This window comes from Schistocerca americana, chromosome 4, assembly GCF_021461395.2.
Source record: "Schistocerca americana isolate TAMUIC-IGC-003095 chromosome 4, iqSchAmer2.1, whole genome shotgun sequence".
NCBI classification, from domain to species: domain Eukaryota; kingdom Metazoa; phylum Arthropoda; class Insecta; order Orthoptera; family Acrididae; genus Schistocerca; species Schistocerca americana.
Genome location: NC_060122.1, coordinates 223,931,350 through 223,955,078, shown reverse-complemented (window position 1 = coordinate 223,955,078; position 23,729 = coordinate 223,931,350).

Sequence of the window (23,729 nt, the reverse complement as noted above, 5' to 3'; positions counted from 1 at the left end):
ATGACAAGGAACAGGCATATGACAAGAGGACCACAGCATTTTGCACTGCAATTAGAATAGAAACTATATGGGCAGTACACGTTGCTGATGGCGCCACGAATGGACATTGCAACGAAAGAGAGAACTGTTGCCGCTAAGATGGCGCGGGAAGCCAAATGCTGAGGCTGTATGCTGAGACTGAGAAGTGTCCCGCGGTGCTGGACTCCAGCTGGTGGGAATGTGGGGAATGGGGAGGGCAGTGGCTCTGCGTCTGGTTGACAGGGGAGGCGGGGCGGCAGGATGCCATCAGCGGTGGGTCTTCATTCGATTAGGCTGCGCCGGAGACGGCGCCGGAACTTAATTAGAAACTGGCGCGGAAGCGGCGCCAGGGCGCAAGGCAAGGCAACGCGAGGCGAGGCATGGTGGGACGCGCCCCGGAAAACAAGACGCCACACCGCCACCGCGCCCTCTGGTACTCGCTGTCTACCCGCCTACTTACAGCTCGCTCCCACTCCACCATCTCGTTTCCGCTACGACTCGCTACTCAACCTTCCAAATAGTCTGTCATCTCATATTGGAACAAATAAGCCCTCGGTCACGAATATTAAGTCAAGACTGACCTGGTTTCGACGCTACCATGAGCGTCGTCTTCAGAATTAGACCAACTGTTCTAAAACGTATTAGGTGTATAGAACATTAATATAATTAAAGTTTGTACTGACTGGAAAAGATGCAGTACTTACAAGTCACATATTAAAAAAGATCTAAGCCGGAAAGGCGACGTCATGAACAGTTGTGAGATGGCGAGCCGCTAAGAGCTTGTTCGTACTGTGAACAAGGGTTGCAACGAGACTGATGTGCCCACTTTAGAAAGTGTGGGCAAGTAAACATGGTGTTGCTACGAGCGCCATGTAGTAGCCGCAGAAACAACTAGCCTACTGAATGAGATTTTTCACTCTGCAGCGGAGTGTGCGCTGATATGAAACTTCCTGGCAGATTAAAACTGTGTGCCCGACCGAGACTCGAACCCGGGACCTTTGCCTTTCGCGGGCAAGTGCTCTACCAACTGAGCTACCGAAGCACGACTCACGCCCAGTACTCACAGTTTTACTTCTGCCAGTACCTCGTCTCCTTCAACTAGGCTACTGTACATTCAAAATTAGACACATGATATTGTGATGCAGCTGATTCAGGCATAACGTAAGCATTAATAATAACAGGATGAAGTTACATATTTATCTGCTTTAAATAGAGATACATTTTTAACGTAAAAAAAACGTTAGTTATGACATACAAGAAAACAGCAAAGATGTGACACGAAAACAACATTTCGGTAAACTGCATGAGGAAATCTGAATCAATGATCAAGCAATGGCTTTATACAGTCGAAAAAGTTTTTGTTTCGCAGCTGCAGCTGTTCATTGAGAATGAGGCCATCATGACGAGTGAGATGTTTGAAAATCTCCAATTCCTCTAAGACATCTAACCTACGCCCCTTCTTTTCGGTATGCAGAATATTGTTATCGCCTATGGCTTTAGGCACGTGTCCAGTAATTAAGAGATGATCGGCGAAGGATGAATTTAGGGGACTGGTGTCGTTCTTTCTCAAAAGATATTCTTTTTATCTGATGCTGAAAGCACGTCCAGTTTGCCCTATATAATAGGAGGAGCGGGTATCGCAGATGATCTTATAAAAGCCAGAACTTTCTGTAGGGGAGCGAATGGATTTCAAATTATGAATGACGTTTCTCTTTAGATTATTATTAGTAGAGAAGGCAACATTGCAGTTGTATTTGTTGCGAAGCATGCGCTGAATCTGATAGGAAATTGGTCCTATGAAAGGAATAGAAAAACGTTTTGTTGGGTTAATTTCAGTGCATGAGGTGTTGAGCGTGGTAGTTCTTGCAGTTTTCTTTTTCAGGATATCGTCCACTATGTCAGGCGTATATTCATTATTGACTGCTATGGTTTTAAGTAAATTAATCTGCTCTGTTGAACGTGGTATGGAGATGGCTCGGTGGACGGCAGAGTGAAAAAAGGCCATGTTTCGAGACTGTGGATGAAAAGAGGAAGCAAGCACGATTTGGTCAGTATACGTTTCTTTTCGAAAAATATTGAAAGTGATGTTATTGCCTTCTACTGTAAGCGTTAAAACTAAATAATGTAATTGGCGGTTTTCGTTTTCGAGTTCAATAGTGAAAGAAATTTATTCATGGAGGTCGTTAAAAAGTTTAAATATATGATCAGTTCTATCGGCGGGTCCATTATAGATGACTAGAATATCATCAACGTATCTTGTGTCTGTCATCTCGCCAGCACGGACGAGTTTTCCATCCACACGCTACGCTATTTACCGTAGTGAAGGGAACGAAAAAGTTTCTTTGGCGTTGGGTTCAAATAGTAGAGGGAGCAGCAGCGAGGACTAGAGCTCCGATTCTGAAGCGGTTACTGATTATACTGACAACTTCTGCAGTTCCTAGATGTTAAAAGAGGGTGACTGCTGTTGCCTGTGATTAGGAGAAATTTTGAATCCTTATGCTCAACGTAAGTGTCTAACTCTATCTAGAATAATTTTTTGAGTCATCAGTCTTCTGACTGGTTTGATGCGGCCCGCCACGAATTCCTCTCCTGCGCCAACCTCTTCCATTCGGAGCAGCACTTGAAGACTATTAACTCAGTTAGTTGCTGGATGTATTCTAATTTCTGTCTGTGAATGTGGTGAATCAGAGGGTACCCCCCGATCATGTGGTCTACGAGCGCCCTCTTTTAAATGATGTTGCTTCCACATTACGTGACCAATTACCTGACCGTGCAACATACCAGTTACCAAGACAAGAAGACACTTTTCAAACTCTCAACACATTAGCAGATGAGGTATCACGAAAAGTGTTAAAGGAATATCTGAGGGACATAAATTAACGTAAAAATTGAGACATACCAAATACTGAATGCGCGCCCTACTCCTATACCGCCTGCGCGTGGGTAGGCCGACTTTCCTCGTAGTCTGGAATCCACCACGTACAGGACTAGGGTGAGTGGTGAACAACATCACCAACGCTAGAGAAAAGCACCGGACTTGACTTAGGCTAGAACTAGTTAGTAGGACTTAGATTAGGAAATTAGTTATTAGGAACCTGCAGCGAATAATACCTTTGGCCTACACAGTGTCAGGGGCACGCCCACCGGGATTAGCTCGATGGGCAAGGCACTAAAGTAGGTTTATATATTTCTGACACAACTGTGACGTTGCAGGCAGTAGAGTTTTAGTTAAGAGATTATACATTAAATACTAATAATAATAGTAGAAATTTAGCTGCCCATTGTCACTAGTTACAGCTGTAGCTCACAAATTAATTAAACCTATAATTATCTGCATTTGATGTTTTGAACAAATTAGGACCCACTAATCATATAAGGAAGTGAGTTATGTTGTATAATTATTATTACTATGGAAATAAATATTTTTTTTAAACTCAATTATTTGCTGGATGTATTCTAATCTCTGTCTTCCCCTACACTTTTTATCTTCTTCAGCTCCTCGCAGCACCATGGAGGTTAATCCCTCATGTTTTAACCATTATCCCACCATCCTGTCCCTTCTTCTTGTCAGAGTTTTCCAAATGTTCGTTCCACCACCGATTCTGTGGAAAACCTTCTCATTCCTCTTCTTATTAGTCCACCTAATTTTCAACATTCTTCTGTAGCAACACATCTCAAAAGCTTCGACTCTCTTCTGTTCCGTCTTTTCCACTATCCAAAATTTGCTACTATACAATGCTGTGCTCTATATGTACATTCTCATAAATCTGTTACTCAAATTAAGGCGTATATTTCATACCAGTAGATTTCCTTTGGCTAAGAATGTCCTCTTTGCCTGTCCTAGTCTGCTTTTTATGTCGTTGTAATTGTGACAGAGTCGAGCAGGAAGAAAGCTACTACATTACAAATCAGTGGGACTATTGCACAATTATTGTATTGGTCACTAATTAAGAAGCCAATATCTGATAAACCAATGACTTTATCTGACGCGTTTCGGGTAGAACCAACTGTCAGATTTTCATGAACGTCTTGGTGATTAGATATACAATGACAGTTTGAAACAAAGGTGGCACATGTGTACTAAAAGGTGTACTATGAAGATCGAGAAATCCACAAACAATAAATGGCCAAACTGTGGTGATGGTGATGATGATGATGATGATGATGATGATGATTGGTTTGTGGGGCGCTCAATTGTGCGGTCATCAGCGTCCGTACATCGTCCCAACTTTTACTCAGTCCAATTTTTACACAATCCAGTCTAGCCACCGTCACGAATGATGATGAAATGATGAGAACAACACAAACACCCAGACTCTGGGCAGAGAAATTCCCCATCCCGGCCGGGAATAGATCCCGGGGTCACGTGATCTCGAGGCAGCAACGCTAGCCACTACACCACGAACTGCGGACTGACCAAACTGTGAAATAAAGCCTATAAAAATGGTAACGTTAAAAGATCAGCTGCAACTTCCGAGTCGACAGTTTCCTGAAGAATTTATGCGAATTTCATACCGATTAATGTACTTACAGGTCGTTGGTGGCCTCCACTTGTCATTCATTTTCATCAAATTTCTACGTTTTCTTCTAAAATATTTTATTTCTTTCATTTATCCTCCTTTTTACAGCTATAATTCATTTTTAAAGTTTCCCCTCTCCTCGCTGCCTCTTATCCTCCTCATTTTTTTCACCTACAATTTTTCTCAATCCCTTTTCGATGCAACATACCGATTGATAGTTTACACTTGATCTGTTTGCTATGCGCAAATTTTACCATGCAGTTACGCCTTCCACCAGCGTTTCCTATTTCGTGCACTACGGTAATATTGTCAGTCGCCCCATGGCACCAGCTACGCACGGGCCGTTTCACTCCCTTTTAATTCCGTGTACATCTTAATGTGCAGCTGATAAAATTTTCATCTGGCTTCCAGCCGCGTCCACTGGTTTAAAATCCACGAGCTGTCGGCTGAATTTTCCTAGGCCATTGTCAAGCGGTGACTGTCGAATAATTGCTGCTGCCGTCCATATATGGCCGCGCTGTCTATAGTTACGTCACTGGTGCTTGCTGCAGCGCCATATATGGTAATGTTTTCATTGCGTGCTTGCCGCGCCCTCTTCAACTTCCCGACGGCGGGTCCCAAGCTGTGCTTAGCTGCAGGCCGTCGTCCTTAGTGAGGACTGACGCAGCCACAGTAGCGCAACAGATATCGCAGAAGAAAACCACAGAGAGGCAGAAAGGGAAATTCAGTCGGCTTTCACAGGAACAACCTGGGACAGAAGGTAAAAGAACTCCCGGGATTCAAACCCAATCGAGAATCTGTGTGACCACCTCGATCGGCCTGTTGGCGGCATGGATCACCAACCGAGAGATTTGGCGCAGCTGGTCGCAGCACTATAGTCGACATGGCTCCACATTCTTTTCTGTAACTTCCAGATCGTCATTGACTCTCTTCCTGGACGTGTCGCGCTGCAAAGAGTGGTTATTCAGACTTTTGAGAGTAATGTGACTGGTCGGTGTATGTCTACCTGCTGCATTGATCATTGGCGTCGTGGACATTTTTTACGTGCGCATTATAAGTACTCAGTTCCCGACCACTTTCAGCAACCATTGTTATGTCAGCTACTTCGGTGCATCGTTGGAAGAGAACCAGTGGTGATGGCAACAAGCGGCTCAGCTTGTTGAGGGTTCTGCGCGAGTCAGCGATGGTGTCGGCCAGTGCAGTGACGTCAGGGAGCGGGGATGCGATCTCCGATCCCGTGAGCCGCGTTGTCAGTGCCGCCTACGTAAGCACGCTGGCACGCCGGGCCCCGCCGTGACCGGCCGATCGGAAATAACGACCCCTCGCTGCGAGGTCCGCCCGCGCAGAAACGCGCCGGCCGAGCCGCCACGTGCATGCGATTACGGCGCGCAGCTCGGCGGCCCGAGCTGCTAATGAGCCTCATCTGCCTCGTACACCGACCACGTGCGCTGCTGTGGCCCAGTTCCTCCGAAATGAAGTGAGTCCTCGACCACTCATCTTCGTCCGGACGTGATTAGGCAAGACCAATTTGCCTTCCAGCCTAGACTCTCATCGGAACTCCAACTACTGTGAATATAGGAAAATACAAGGTATATTCGTAAGAGCGTGCGAAGATGGTTCAAATGGCTCTGAGCACTTTTTTTTTGGTCATCAGTCTACTGACTGGTTTGATGCGGCCCGCCACGAATTCCTTTCCTGTGCTAACCTCTTCGTCTCAGAGTAGCACTTGCAACCTACATCCTCAATTATTTGCTTGACGTTTTCCAATCTCTGTCTCCCTCTACAGTTTTTGCCCTCTACAGCTCCCTCAAGTACCATGGAAGTCATTCCCTCATGTCTTAGCAGATGTCCTATTATCCTGCATCTTCTCCTTATCAGTGTGTTCCACACATTCCTTTCCTCTCCGATTCTGCGTAGAACCTCCTCATTCCTTACCTTATCAGTCCACCTAATTTTCAACATTCGTCTATAGCACCACATCTCAAATGCTTCGATTCTCTTCTGTTCTGTTTCCTACAGTCCATGTTTCACTACCATACAATGCTGTACTCCAGACGCACATCCTCAGAAATTTCTTCCTCAAATTAAGGCCGGTATTTGATATTAGTAGACTTCTCTTGGCCAGAAATGCCTTTTTTGCCATAGCGAGTATGCTTTTGATGTCCTCCTTGCTCCGTCCGTCATTGGTTATTTTACTGCCTAGGTAGCACAATTCCTTAACTTCATTGACTTCGTGACCATCAATCCTGATGTTAAGTTTCTCGCTGTTGTCATTTCTACTACTTCTCATTACCTTCGTCTTTCTCCGATTTACTCTCAAACCATACTGTGTACTCATTAGACTGTTCATTCCGTTCAGCAGATCATTTAATTCTTCTTCACTTTCACTCAGGATAGCAATGTCATCAGCGAATCGTATCATTGATATCCTTTCACCTTGTATTTTAATTCCACTCCTGAACCTTTCTTTTATTTCCATCATTGCTTCCTCGATGTACAAATTGAAGAGTAGGGGTGAAAGGCTTCAGCCTTGTTTTACACCCTTCTGAATACGAGCACTTCGCTCTTGATCGTCCACTCTTATTATTCCCTCTTGGTTGTTGTACATATAGTATATGACCCGTCTCTCCCTATAGCTTACCCCTACTTTTTTCAGAATCTCGAACAGCTTGCACCATTTTATATTGTCGAACGCTTTTTCCAGGTCGACAAATCCTATGAAAGTGTCTTGATTTTTCTTTAGCCTTGCTTCCATTATTAGCCGTAACGTCAGAATTGCCTCTCTCGTCCCTTTACTTTTCCTAAAGCCAAACTGATCGTCACCTAGCGCATTCTCAATTTTCTTTTCCATTCTTCTGTATATTATTCTTGTAAGCAGCTTCGATGCATGAGCTGTTAAGCTGATTGTGCGATAATTCCCGCACTTGTCAGCTCTTGCCGTCTTCGGAATTGTGTGGATGATGCTTTTCCGAAAGTCAGATGGTATGTCGCCAGACTCATATATTCTACACATCAACGTTAATGGTCGTTTTCTTGCCACTTCCCCAATGATTTTAGAAATTCTGATGGAATGTTATCTATCCCTTCTGCCTCATTTGACCGTAAGTCCTCCAAAGCTCTTTTAAATTCCGATTCTAATGCTGGATCCCCTATCTCTTCTAAATGACTCCTGTTTCTTCTTCTATCACATCGGACAAATCTTCACCCTCATAGAGGCTTTCAATGTATTCTTTCCACCTATCTGCTCTCTCCTCTGCATTTAACAGTGGAATTCCCGTTTCATTCTTAATTTTACCACCGTTGTTTTTAATGTCACCAAAGGTTGTTTTGACTTTCCTGTATGCTGAGTCTGTCCTTCCGACAATCATATCTTTTTCGATGTCTTCACATTTTTCCTGCAGCCATTTCGTCTTAGCTTCCCTGCACTTCCTATTTATTTCATTCCTCAGCGACTTGTATTTCTGTATTCCTGATTTTCCCGGAACATGTTTGTACTTCCTCCTTTCATCAATCAACTGAAGTATTTCTTCTGTTACCCATGGTTTCTTCGCAGCTACCTTCTTTGTACCTATGTTTTCCATCCCAACTTCTGCGATGGCCCTTCTTAGAGGTGTCCATTCCTCTTCAACTGTACTGCCTACTGCGCTATTCCTTATTGCTGTATCTATAGCGTTAGAGAACTTCAAACGTATCTCGTCATTCCTTAGTACTTCCGTATCCCACTTCTTTGCGTATTGATTCTTCCTGACTAATGTCTTCAACTTCAGCCTACTCTTCATCACTACTATATTGTGATCTGAGTCTATATCTGCTCCTGGGTACGCCTTACAATCCAGTATCTGATTTCGGAATCTCTGTCTGACCATGATGTAATCTAATTGAAATCTTCCCGAATCTCCCGGCTTTTTCCAAGTATACCTCCTCCTCTTGTGATTCTTGAACAGGGTATTCGCTATTACTAGCTGAAACTTGTTACAGAACTCAATTAGTCTTTCTCCTCTTTCATTCCTTGTCCCAAGCCCATATTCTCCTGTAACCTTTTTTTCTACTCCTTCCCCTACAACTGCATTCCAGTCGCCCATGACTATTAGATTTTCGTTCCCCTTTACATACTGCATTACCCTTTCAATATCCTCATACACTTTCTCTATCTGTTCATCTTCAGCTTGCGACGTCGGCATGTATACCTGAACTATCGTTGTCGGTGTTGGTCTGCTGTCGATTCTGATTAGAACAACCCGGTCACTGAACTGTTCACAGTAACACACCCTCTGCCCTACCTTCCTATTCATAACGAATCCTACACCTGTTATACGATTTTCTGCTGCTGTTGATATTACCCGATACTCATCTGACCAGAAATCCTTGTCTTCTTTCCACTTCACTGACCCCTACTATATCTAGATTGAGACTTTGCTTTTCCCTTTTCAGACTTTCTAGTTTCCCTACCACGTTCAAGCTTCTGGCATTCCACGCCCCGACTCGTAGAACGTTATCCTTTCGTTGATTATTCAATCTTTTTCTCATGGTAACCTCCCCCTTGGCAGTCCCCTCCCGGAGATCCGAATGGGGGACTATTCCGGAATCTTTTGCCAATGGAGAGATCATCATGACACTTCTTCAATTACAGACCACATGTCCTGTGGATACACGTTACGTGTCTTTAATGCAGTGGTTTCCATTGCCTTCTGCATCCTCATGTCGTTGATCATTGCTGATTCTTCCGCCTTTAGGGGCAATTTCCCACCCCTAGGACAAGAGAGTGCCCTGAACCTCTATCCGCTCCTCCGCCCTCTTTGACAAGGCCGTTGGCAGAATGAGGCTGACTTCTTATCCCGGAAGTCTTCGGCCGCCAATGCTGATTATTTATCAAAATTTAGGCAGTGGCGGGGATCGAACCCGGGACCGAAAACGTTTTTTGATTATGAATCAAAGACGCTACCCCTAGACCACGGGTACCCTTAAGGAACTGTTCCAAATCGGTTACTTCAAGGACTGCTCCGAGCCAGAAGCCCTTTAGCGTGCATCCACTGACTCCACCGCCATTTGCGAGTTCGGTGGTCTCAAGCGAGAGATCATTGAAGGGCAGGGTTGAGATCTGTTGTGTTTTCTGACCAAAGATGGATCTGGCTCGGTGCCAGTGATGGCCATGAGTTGATCAGGAGCAGGCCAGTCGAGGGCCCTGCAAAAATGTCTGCGTGCTAGACACACCGAATCTACACGTCGAGTTATGGTCTGGGGTGCGACTTCGTATGACGGCAGGAGCACTCTGGTAGTTATCCCAAGCATATTGCGAAACTGTACGTCAGTCTGGTGATTCGAGTTGTTGTGCTGCGATCCATGAGCAGCGTTCCAGGATAACGCTCACCCACATAGCGCAGTTGTAACCCATTATGCTGTACAGAGTGTCGACATGTTACGTCGCAAGACACCCGTTTCAGTTCGTCGTTGATCCATGAACTCAGTTTTTTTATTACAGAGGGCAGCTAACCCTCTGACCGAACACGCTGAGCTACCGTGCCGGCTATAATAAGCAACGCACAAGGTTTGAACTCTACACCTTTCGCTTAATCTCTAGACCACGGGTCTGCTGAGGTCATCAGTCCCCTAGAACTTAGAACTAAACCGAACTAACCGAAGGACATCACACACATCCATGCCCGAGGCAGGATTCGAACCTGCGACCGTAGCTTCGCGCGGTTCCAGATTGTAGGTGCGAAAATACAGCTGGACATAAAGAATGCTCCACATAACAATATGAGACAAGGAACATGGGGTTGGAGAAGCCAGCTTAAGGAGATGTGGAAGTAAACTTGTCTACCACGTTGTCTAGCGTTACTGTTTTCCAACTTATTTACAACTAACATGTGTACAGGTTCACACGTACTGTGATGTTTATCTACATGTACATTCTTCATTTCCTGCAAATAAACAAGGAGGACGAGTCTGATTACCAGGATGTCATGATGCAGGATTTCCTTACTTTACTTGTCTCGTTTGTATCGTACGAGGGTGAGACAAATGAAAACCTTAAATTTTTTTTAATATTATTTATTGTACAGAAGTGGTATCACTTTTTAACATAGTCTCCCCCATGTTCAATGCAAATCCTCCAGCGCTTACGAAGTGCATAAATTCCTTTAGAAAAAAATTCTTTTGGTAGTCCACGCAACCACTCACGCAGCGCGTGGCGTACCTCTTCATCAGAACGGAACTTCTTTCCTCCCATTGCCTCTTTGAGTGGTCCAGACGTAAGGAAATCACTTGGGGCAGGGTCTGGTGAGTGTGGTGGATGAGGAAGACACGCAAAATGTAGGTCTGTGGTTGTTGCAACTGTTGTACGGCAGTGTGGGACCTTACATTGTCATGTTGCAAAAGGACACCTGCTCACAGCAATCCACGTCGCTTTGATATGATTTCAGGCCGCAGATGATTTTTTAGGAGATCTAGGCATGTAATGCCCCAAAATGACGCCTTTTTCGTCCCAAAAGAGAGTCAGCATAACCTTCCCTGCTGATGGTTCTGTTCGAAACTTGGTTTTGGTGATGAGGAATGGCGCCATTCCTTGCTCGCTCTCTTCGTTTCCGGTTGGTGGAGGTGAACCCAGGTTTCGTCCCCAGTAACGATTCTTGCAGGGAAGCCATCACCATCTCGTTCAAAACGCCAAAGAAGTTCTTCACAAGAATCAACACGTCGTTCTCTCATTTCAGGAGTCAGCTGCGATGGCACCCATCTTGCACACACTTTGTGAAACTGGAACACATCATGCACAATGTGGTGTAATGACCCATGACTAATCTGTAAAAATGCTGCAACGTCATTCAGTGTCACTCGGCGGTTTTCCTTCACTATGGCTTCAACTGCCACAATGTTCTGCGGAGTCACAACTCGTTGCGCCTGACCTGCACGAGGAGCATCGTCCACTGAAGTCACACCATTTGCGAACTTCCAACTCCATTCGTAGACTTGCTGCTGTGACAAACATGCATCACCATACTGAACCTTCATTCGTCGACGAATTTCAGTTGTTCACACCGTCAGTACGCAAAAACCAAATAACAGAGCGCTTTTCTTCCCTGGTGCAAGTCGCAATTTGGGCGGCCTTCTTTATACTGATACTGAGACGGTATTTGTGCATCTGCACTATGCTGCCACCTACAGGTCATTCTGCGCGCCGTTTGTAGCACGCTTACCAACTTACAGATAACGGCGCGAAATTTCGATTTGTTATTACAAATTTAAGGTTTTCATTTTACTCACCCTCGTATTTCCGGTGTCCCGTGACAGAACGTGCTACGTATCAACGAGAGACCGAGCCATTACTCAGTGCTATTCAGAGACGTACTATACAATACGATGGAGCAGTGCCGGTACAGTATTTCAAGGTCGGTGGATTGGAAAGGGAGGTCCTATTCAGTGGCTTGTAAGGCCACGTGACCTGAATCCCCTTAATTATTTCCTATGGGGATCTCTAAACTCACTGGTGTATGAGATCCCTCTGGATACGGAGATGGAATTAACTGCGGGAATTGTAGCTGTTCGAAACATACCAGGAATGTTTGTCAGGGTGCGTCAGAATCTTGTTCGCCGATATCATGGTAGCATTGAGGTTGATAGCGGTCACTTTCAGAACATTTTGTAAGATACAGTAATATGGTACGTTCATTGTGGGGTTGGGTTGGGTTGTTTGGAGGAAGAGACAAAACATCGAGGTCATCGGTCTCATCGGATTAGGGAAGGACGGGGAAGGAAGTCGGCCATGCCCTTTCAGAGGAACCATCCCGGCATTTGCCTGGAGCGATTTAGGGAAATCACGGAAAACCTAAATCAGGGTGGCCGGACGGGGGACTGAACCGTCGTCCTCCCGAATGCGAGGCCAGTGTGCTAACCACTGCGCCACCTCGCTTGGTACGTTCATTGTGTCAATGATGGAATTTGCTGTTGACTAAAGTAAATAAAAAGGTACACCGTAATGCGATTTTGTTCCTATTATCTCCTTAAGCTGGCTTCTCCGACCCCAGGTTCGCTACCTCAAATTGCTCAGTGGAGCATCCTCTATCCCCTGTTAAATTTTCGCACGCTCTTACGGATACACCCTGTATAGATTGTAACATCAAAGTTTTCAACAACACCGCCGTCATACTTTTAGAAACAACGAAGGGGTACGACCGCTTCTTCAAGACCTTAACGTCCTCTCCGACTGTAGCACCATGATTATACTCAGTTCTTTCCGCGACGGAAAGATAATGGTCAAGACTGACAGCCAATGCTCAAGCCTGGAACATCCACATTGGGCACTCCACACGGGTCGGTCCTCTCGCCGTTATTATTCGTCATATACGAGGTGATTCAGCTGCCCCCTACCTACGTGATTTATGCGACCAGCAACGCCTTCTAAAACCACGCGCGAGGTTTTCGTATTCTCTCGCCCAGTACGCTCGAACAGTTTGTCCTACGGAAATCAGAAGAAGGACCTTTTGTAGGAAATTTAATGTTGTTAAATTTTGAACTGGTACACTTTTTCACTAGAGCCATGGTTTTTGAGTTATTCAAGAACAACCCGTTTTCCACAATAAATCGTAATGATGTGGAACACGTAATTTTACATTCATATCGGAAATTAATTTGTAAATGTGGTAATATGCTTAACATTTTTAAGTTTTTTTTCTATATACAGATGTGAGTTAGTAATTCCTATCCACAACCTTTTATTCATTACTAAAAAGAAATACTTCTACGGAATGGAAAAAGTTGTGGAGGAGGAGCTTCTTCAGTTTGTTTTCAAATTTTACTTTGTCTCTGAGATATTCTACGTCAGTGGGTAGGAGTTTAAAAGTTTTGGTTGCAACATGTGGACCCTTTTTTGTGCTGAAGACATTAGTGAGGAATAATAAATGCCATTTTTCCTTCTGGCATTGTAATTATGTACAGCATTGTCCCTTTTTGGACTATAGTGCATTATTTACAAGAAACTTTATGAGGGAATAAAAATACTGTGAAGCAGTAGTCAGAATGTCTAACTCCTTGAACAGATGTCTACAAGATTGTCGTAGGTGAACAAAACACATTATTTTTACAGCACGTTTTTGAGCAACCAAGGACTAAACGCACACTACAAACAGATGACGCGAGTCTGGAAACCGTTCACCAGTTACTTTAGCGAAGTACCCGTGACACTGCAAGGCGGTTCCAGATATCTCAAAGACTGGTTGTTGAACTGTTGCACGATGAAGGACTGCATCTATATTACTACTCGTTAAATCAACTTCAGCGGCCAGAAGACCGCATTCGACGAGTAAAGTTTTGTGAATGGGTGTTGCACGAAGTGAAAGAAAACGAAGGTCTTATAAATAACATGATTGTGTCATCCATGAACGTGGGTTTGAGGCACATTTTGGAGCACAGCATTTTATACTAGTGAATAATGGACGGCGGGAAAACCGGAACACAAGAGAACAGGAAATTTTGAAATGTGGTGCGATATAAGGATGTGGACTTATAAAAAAATAAGAGGTTCCCCACAGAATCTGCAAGCAGAAGAACATGTGGAAAACATTGACAAGAAGAAGGGACAGGATAATTGGATACCTGTTAAGAAAAATGGTTCAAATGGCTCTGACCACCATGGCACTTAAACATCTGAGGTCATCAGCCCCCTAGAACTTAGAGCTACTTAAACCTAACTAACCTACGGACATCACACACATCCATGCCCGAGGCAGGATTTGAACCTGCGACCGTAGCGGTCGTGCGGTTCCAGACTGAAGCGCCTACAACCGCTCGGCCACCCCTGCCGGCAAATATTAATAATGAGACCATGTGCCTGCGGTACATCCTTATATATAAAATTCTCGTGTCACAGTGTTAGTTGCCATACTCCTCCGAAACGGCTCGATCGATTGTGATGAAATTTTATATGTATATTCGGTAGGTCTGAGAATCGGTCGTAATCTACACTCCTGGAAATTGAAATAAGAACACCGTGAATTCATTGTCGCAGGAAGAGGAAACTTTATTGACACATTCCTGGGGTCAGATACATCACATGATCACACTGACAGAACCACAGGCACATAGACACAGGCAACAGAGCATGCACAATGTCGGCACTAGTACAGTGTATATCCACCTTTCGCAGCAATGCAGGCTGCTATTCTCCCATGGAGACGATCGTAGAGATGCTGGATGTAGTCCTGTGGAACGGCTTGCCATGCCATTTCCACCTGGCGCCTCAGTTGGACCAGCGTTCGTGCTGGACGTGCAGACCGCGTGAGACGACGCTTCATCCAGTCCCAAACATGCTCAATGGGGGACAGATCCGGAGATCTTGCTGGCCAGGGTAGTTCACTTACATCTTCTACAGCACGTTGGGTGGCACGGGATACATGCGGACGTGCATTGTCCTGTTGGAACAGCAAGTTCCCTTGCCGGTCTAGGAATGGTAGAACGATGGGTTCGATGACGGTTTGGATGTACCGTGCACTATTCAGTGTCCCCTCGACGATCACCAGTGGTGTACGGCCAGTGTAGGAGATCGCTCCCCACACCATGATGCCGGGTGTTGGCCCTGTGTGCCTCGGTCGTATGCAGTCCTGATTGTGGCGCTCACCTGCCCGGCGCCAAACACGCATACGACCATCATTGGCACCAAGGCAGAAGCGACTCTCATCGCTGAAGACGACACGTCTCCATTCGTCCCTCCATTCACGCCTGTCGCGACACCACTGGAGGCGGGCTGCACGATGTTGGGGCGTGAGCGGAAGACGGCCTAACGGTGTGCGGGACCGTAGCCCAGCTTCATGGAGACGGTTGCGAATGGTCCTCGCCGATACCCCAGGAGCAACAGTGTCCCTAATTTGCTGGGAAGTGGCGGTGCGGTCCCCTACGGCACTGCGTAGGATCCTACGGTCTTGGCGTGCATCCGTGCGTCGCTGCGGTCCGGTCCCAGGTCGACGGGCACGTGCACCTTCCGCCGACCACTGGCGACAACATCGATGTACTGTGGAGACCTCACGCCCCACGTGTTGAGCAATTCGGCGGTACGTCCACCCGGCCTTCCGCATGCCCACTATACGCCCTCGCTCAAAGTCCGTCAACTGCACATACGGTTCACGTCCACGCTGTCGCGGCATGCTACCACTGTTAAAGACTGCGATGGAGCTCCGTATGCCACGGCAAACTGGCTGACACTGACGGCGGCGGTGCACAAATGCTGCGTAGCTAGCGCCATTCGACGGCCAACACCGCGGTTCCTGGTGTGTCCGCTATGCCGTGCGTGTGATCATTGCTTGTACAGCCCTCTCGCAGTGTCCGGAGCAAGTATGGTGGGTCTGACACACCGGTGTCAATGTGTTCTTTTTTCCATTTCCAGGAGTGTATTTTTCATACCGCTAAGTGATAAGGGTGGTCCACTCCAAAATTTTTTTCTTATTTTTTGGACAGAACTTTTGATCTTTATTTTTTATGATGTGGCATTAAAAAATACAAACCACCCTAAATTTTCACCCTTATATCACCAACCCCTATTTTTAATAGCGATTTTAGTAATTTAATAATTTTCAACCCCTGTCGATAACCGTTCAATTATCACTTGATTATTATCCCCGCCATGTGCCTACCGGTGATAATCTTTCACTATTCGATAGATAGGTAGTTGAAGAAAACGTACCAAAAGCAACGACTCGAATATCCCTCTTTGAATCGACGTAACTAGACCGAGAAGTTTGTAGCACGCGTCATTCTCCAAACCGACATTTAGGCCTAGCGCACACGCATCGATTTTTATCGTACGGAAATATATCATACGATCAAATTCTTTTCGTGGAACAAAGAAATTAATATGCTCTCCTTTGTTCCTCTAAAAGAATTTAATTGTACAATATTTTTACGTACGACAAAAATCGATACGTTTGCGCTTGGCCTTACTCATAATGCTGGCGCCGGCCGAGGTGGCCGAGCGGTTCTAGGGCTACAGTCTGGAACCGCGCGACCGCTATGGTCGCAAGTTCGAATCCTGCCTCGGGCATGGATGTGTGTGATGTCCTTAGGTTAGTTAGACTTAAGTAGTTCTAGGGGACTGATGACGTCAGAAGTTAAGTCCCATAGTGCTCATAGCCATTTGAACGATTTGAACCATAATGCTGGCAAACACGTTTCGACACGAATTTGCCGCTATGTTTGTACGCTCATGGACGAGCCGTGTATCGGCTGCAATTGTTATATCCGCGCGATCTACCGTAGAAACGCTAAACTAATAGTGCCCGATACTGCTGGACTCTCCCCTATGCCTTATCTTCCACCATACACAGTTTTCGGGCATTATTATTGTTTGTGTCAAGAGCTCCCGCCAATAACGGCTATTGTGTGAATTTTAAAGTTTTCCCGGCGAATTGATTGTTGTTTGAACAACTGCTATTGTGTTACACGTATACATTGTGTTACATGTATACATTATTCTTATATACTAGGGATAATTTATATGACAAAGCAACGTTTTCCGGGCCAGCTATAACATATAAAGATTTTCAGAGACGGAACGAAGTTCGCCGGGTATAGCTAGTACCCTGTGAAAATCACCACGTTTTAGATAAGAAAAACCTTTACATTCAGTTAGTTACATGACGATATGAAAAGGACTCTAAGGGAGACACTACTTCATAGAACTAAAAGGTTTATTATCTCTAGTACAAGGCATGGTACACATTACTTACGTTCCTATGCATAGATACTGACGTTCACTCTTATTTCGGCTTGTTATTGATTTTCTGAGGTAACCGCTGCCTTTAAAAATCTTTGCTAACGGCTCGCTTCTAATATTAATGAGTTTTCAGTCTCTTCCGCTAGCATTGCCGGATTTGTAGAATTTCTCAAGGCTCGCGGTCATGTACTGTCCAACCACTTCTAACATTTAGCCACGACTCCCCACTACTACTTACCTTCTGCGCCGTCTATAACGATTGGCGCCAAATCGAACTTCTCTATCCTCGGGGGTTCCCCTGGTGGCATTGCTGCTGCACTAGGTCGCTGCGTGTGAGGTACAGGTATCGATAGTCGAAGAGAACTGTATCTGTAACCTAACAAGTTTCCGCGATTCCGTATTGGTCCGTTGTCCAGTGACGGCCGACGTCGGCTTTCCCGTGGCCTCCTCTAGCGCTGCGTGATTGCAGCATTGTGCGTGCGAGCGCGCCCGTCCTGTCGCATCGCAGCCCGTTCTCCTGCAGGGCGGCAAGCGGGCCGCCAGATCCAATTAAGAGAGGCGCGTCCGGCCGACCGCCGGCTGGGCTTTTTGTGTCTCCGCGCCGCGTAATGGCATATGTTTACCGGGCACAGGAAAAACTCTATTAGGCCGTGTCTTGGCGTCAGCCGGCGGCCGCATTGTCCGCGCGCCTGCTCCGCCCCCGCCACCGCCCCCGGCACCGGCACCGGCAGCGCTTTCACCGCCACAAAGCCCCACAAATCTTATTTACTGTTGCGGGTAAACAAGCCCAATGTATGTCCGCCCCCGCCGCAGCGCCGCTTCTTGCCCGACAATACGTACGCCACCTACCCGGCGCGCATCAGCCGCTGAGCAATGGTTCCATTATTCACCGACTTGCTTGCGAGCCACTGCTTTCCTCTTCCGGGGAGCTCCAAGGATTCAGAGGAACGGTGATGATCCAGAAAACTTGGGATATGTACAAATTACACTACTGGCCATTAAAACTGCTACACCAATAAGAAATGCAGATGATAAACGGGTATTCATTGGACAAATATATTATACTAAAACTGACATGTGATTTTCACGCAATTTGGGTGCATAGATTCGGAGAAATCAGTACCCAGTACCTCTGGTCGTAATAACGGCCTTGATACCCTTGGGCGTTGAGTCAAACAGAGCTTGGATGCCGTGTACAGGTACAGCTCCCTACGCAGCCTCAACACGATATCATAGTTCATCGAGAGTAGTGACTGGCGTATTGTGACGAGCCAGTTGCTCGGCCACCATTGACCAGACGTTTTCGGTTGATGAGAGATCTGGAGAATGTGCTGGCCAGGGCAGCAGTCGAACATTTTCTGTATCCACAAAGGCCCGTACAGGACCTGCAACATGCGGTCGTACATTATCCTGCCCAAATATAGGGTTTTGCAGGGATCGAATGAAGGGTAGAGCCACGGGTCGTAACACATCTGAAATGTAACGTCTACAGTTCAATGTGCCGTCAACGCGAACAAGAGGTGACCGGGACGTGTAACCAGTGGCACCCCATACCACCGCGCCGGGTGATACGCCAATATGGCGAAGACGAATACGCGCTTCCAATGTGCTTTCACCGCGATGTCGCCAAACACGGATGCGACCATCATCATGCTGTAAACAGAACCTGGATTCATCCGAAAAAAATGACGTTTTACCATTCGTGCACCCAGGTTCGTCGTTGAGTACACCATCGCAAGCGCTCTTGCCTGTGATGCAGCGTCAAGGGTAACCGCAGCCACGGTCTCCGAGCTGATAGTCCATGCTGCTGCAAACATGGTCGAACTGTTTGTGCAGATGGTTGTTGTGTTGGAAACGTCCCCATCTGTTGACTCAGGGATCGAGATGTGGCTGCACGATCCGTTACAGCCGTGCGGTTAAGATGCCTGTCATCTCGACTGCTAGTGATACGAGGCCGTTGAGATCCAGGACGGTGTTCCGTATTACCCTCCTGAACCCATCGATTCCATATTCCGCTAACAGTCATTACATCTCGACCAACGCGAGCAGCACTGTCGCGATACGATAAACCGCAATCGCGATAGGCTACAATCCGATCTTTATCAAAGTCGGAAACGTAATGGTACGGATTTCTCCTCCTTACACGAGGCATCACAACAACGTTTCACCACGCAACGCCGGTTAACTGCTGTTTTGTGTATGAGAAATCGGTTGGAAACTTTCCTCATGTCAGCAGCACGTTGTAGGTGTCGCCACCGGCGCCAACTTTGTATAAATGCTCTGAAAAGCTAATCATTTGCATATCACAGCAACTTCTTCCTGTCGGTTAAATTTCGCGTCTGTAGCGTGTCATCTTCGTGGTGTAGCAATTTTAATGGCCACTAGTGTTATTTCATACTGCGTAGTCGACAGACATTCGCTGCAATCACTTCCAATAAGCTGTTTATACCTGATTTCGTTACTCGTTGTAAACAGCCCAACTGTGGCAATGAGACTATTTCACTGGTGGATCCAGCTCTGTGTATTTCGCCTTCTTTTATTTTCAAGAAAAGTAAAGGCATCAGACAGGCAATTCTGACGTTACGCTTGACAGCGGAAGAAAGACATAAGAACTTTCAAGACATTTTCATAGGATTAGTCAACCGTGAGACAACGTTAATCAGTGTTACGTGATGCAACGTTTGAATCCTGCTGAAAACAGGGGCGTGTTCATAAAGTCTCTCTGCAGTGCCGTATGATTGTTAGCCGCGCTTGCCGTATGCCGCAGTGAATGTACCGAAATGAGACTCAGTGAAATACTAGTTATTAATTTACTGAATATTCATTTTTACTTACAAATTTTCACATTAAATGTTCAAAGTGTCCCCCCTGTTGTTGAAAACACAATTCAATTCGTCTAATCATGTTTCCAAACACAAGCTGTAACATTTCTTCTATAACAGAAACAGTGAAAGTGGATACTGCAGTTTTCAATTCATCGATGGATTTTGGACTGTTTTTATAGACAGTTGCTTTCGCTGCAGAAGAAAAAGTCAGGTGGTGTTAAGTCAGGAGATCGTGGGGACCAAAGTCCCTGTGAAATTATGCGATCACCAGCAACATCAGCAAGCAGTGACATTGAATCGCGAGCTGTATGCGCGGTTGCACCATCTTGTTGAAAATAACCGTTCAGTATTTCACTTAACACAAGTTCTCCTATGAATGGGTACAGAATACAACTGCAGTATCGTTGTGCGTTTATTGTTTCGTTGAAAAATATGGGACCCACAATCTGACGTCTAGAAATTGCAGTCCAAACTCCTATTTTCATAGAATGAAGTGGTTCCTCGCCAATACACAATGGATTTGCGGTACTCCAAATACGAGAATTTTTCGAGTTCATGTCCCTGGATAAATGAAACCACGTCTCATCAGTGAAAAACGTTTCATTAAAAATATTCCTTCTATTTTGTTGAACGCAATTTTTGAACCATTGACAATAATGCAGTCTCTTGCCACGATCAGTATTTTTCAGTTCTTGCACGACTGCCACTTTGTATGGGAAAAGTTCTAATTTTTTCCTTACAGCTGTGAGGGACGTTCCGACTCTAACATCGATTTCCTGGGCGGTTTTTCTTACTGACTTGTTCGGCCTCATGTCATTTTATCGGAAATATCGAGTAGTTTATCCTCTGAGAAAATGCTAGGACGACCACTTCTCGGTGCATCTGTCACTGAAAGCGTACTTCGAAATTTGTTAATCACATCTCCCCACAGTATCGCGATGTGGGAGTGTTGTCTCCGGGAAAACTGAAATGTTTGACGAACTGAAACTGTGTATTTGCCGCCGGCTTTGAACATTTGTTTGACTAAAAACACACGTTCTTCAGTGATTAGGATTTTAATAGTGACAAAAACGAAACAAACGAACAAAGGAACTAAACTTAAACGTTCACGTCAACACAACACGTAACTATACACTCCAACGATACTACTGACGCTGGCTGACATAAACGAAATAGTGGAATGTTGGGAGAGTCCATTTGAAGGTAAGTAACCCAGGCAGGCGAACAATCATACGGCACGAGCAGCTAACAATCATACGGCACTGCGGATTTTTGAACATTCCGTATCTGCGTACACTGCAGAGAAAAAATAATGTACACTAACCATGAGAGAACAGGAAGCATGGAAGAGCAAGTGAGAAGTGCATGATATTTCCGGCTTCGGAATCATAATATTTCTTCATTCCGTAGTCTGACAGATTACAACAGGCGAGGTAAGACGCAGTAGATTGGGCTGAGAGGCAGACAACAGATGGTACAGAGAGTACCAGTTCCGTGAGAAGTTGCACCAGTTTAGTAGGAGGATAATCTGATTGATTTCCGACACAGGTGCCAGTGTTCCAAATACGTTAGATTCATTTATTAATATTTGATGAAGTATAATTCAGATTTTATTGTCTATCGTGCTGAATACACTGTACGTATTAAGCTGTAATTCACTCATTTCTAATCTCATTTTATAACAATTTTTGTCAACATTAGAATGGCGATGTTCAGACGAAGCACTTCGCGTGCCTTCGGCTCCTGCCAAAAACGCGCTACGGAACGAAGAGACTGGGGCTGTCTGGTCAGTATGGTTCTCTTTACCGGCTTCACAGTTTAGATCTCGGACGTGTGTCACGTAACAGTACTCAAGTACCGCGACTCTACGTGCAAAGCAGAGAAGAACAGAGTAATCAAGTTGTTGAACCATTGCTTGAGGCTTCTGCAAGTTAAAAATCACTTCTGCAGCACTGTCGCTCAAAAAACGCTTTCATTTTGGTGAATAAGTAATAATCATTTGAACCTATGTCCGCACTGTATGCCACTGAAACCGCTGAAGCAAGTCCTGTGTCACTCCCGCCGTATGTGGACGTGTGTTATTGAGAAGAAGAATGACTCCACTGGTTAGCATTCCGCGCTGCTTGTTTTTAGTGGCGCGGCGAAGTCGTGAAGCGTCTGACAGTAGGCCGCTACAGTCTACTAATTGTGAAACGCATATCTTCTTGGATTTTTGTTTCTGTCCTTGCTGTGAGTCCGTCAGTCACCACTGAGGGCCGATCCGAGCCATCTTTGTCGTGAACATCCGTCTGATTGCCATTAAACATGATGTACCACTTCAGAAATGACTCTTCGTTCAAATGGTTAAAATGGCTCTGAGCACTATGGGACTTAACATCTGTGGTCATCAGTCGCCTAGAACTTAGAAATACTTAAACCTAACTAACCTAAGGACATCACACACATCCATGCCCGAGGCAGGATTCGAACCTGCGACCGTAGCAGTCGCGCGGTTCCGGACGGATCGCCTAGAACCGCTAGACCACCGCGGCCGGCACGCTTCGTTCATCTCATTTTTGTAAACCTCAGTTACCCGTCTATAAATTTCGATGGGTTAGACTTTTTTCGCGTTTAAAAAGCGGATAACACTGGGCACCCTACACTTGACGGGATCGTCAATTTTGTGACACATTTTAAAGTCGTACAGCTAACCAAGATTCAACCGTACTTGATCGTAGCTGCTGCCAAGCTGAAATACGAAGGTCAGTGGCCGGTCGGTGGTAGGGGAACGCGGTCACGTATCAAAACAAAACGTTCTTTACCTTCCGAATAACCCTCGTATAAATTGTGAAACGTGTGACTTTGTACTCCAACACGTTGATAATGTCTTATTAGCAGCTTATAGCCTTATCTGCTTCGTGTGTTGTTAATAAAGAAGAAAAGCCATTGGCATCCCTAGTTTGAACTTATCAGATCATTTAGGAGAACCGAGAGACTTAGTTACCTCATCAGTTATTTTAGAGCCTCACTTCTAGAATAAAGACCTCACGATCTGCACTGGGACAATGACATCTACGTATATAAGGTATCAAGTTAGTGAAGGGCAACTGCAACTTGACTAGGCCCCATGAAAGTCCTGCATCTTTAGTACAAATGCAGACGGTTATATGGGTTGGGTCGATTTGTGAGAGGGAACCAAAGAGCGCGGTCATCGGTCCCATCGAATTAGGGAAGGATGGAAAAGGAATTCGACCGTACTCTTTCAAAGGAACCATCCTGGCATTTGTCTGAAGCGATTTAGGGAAATCACGGAAAACCTAAAACAAGATGGCCAGACGCGAGTTTGAACCGTCGTCCTCCCGAATGCGAGTCCATTGTGCTATCCATTGCGGTGCTTACATAAAATGTGTTCGCAGTTGGGAATATGGAATACCATCAGCTGTATAATGAAATGACAATCAAAATTAATGCCGCACCGGGACTTGAACGCGGACTGCCCGCTTATAGCGAGCGACAACCTTACCATTTGGCTATCCTTTTTGTAAATAGACGTGACTGTCTTAGGGAGCGCGACTGAATATATGTTTTTTTTTTTTTTCAAATTTATTTGACTTCATTACACTAGTCAAGGCATATCCGTAGTAAATTAATGAAAGTTTCCATGACTAGTTTCGGTGAAGCTAAGTCACC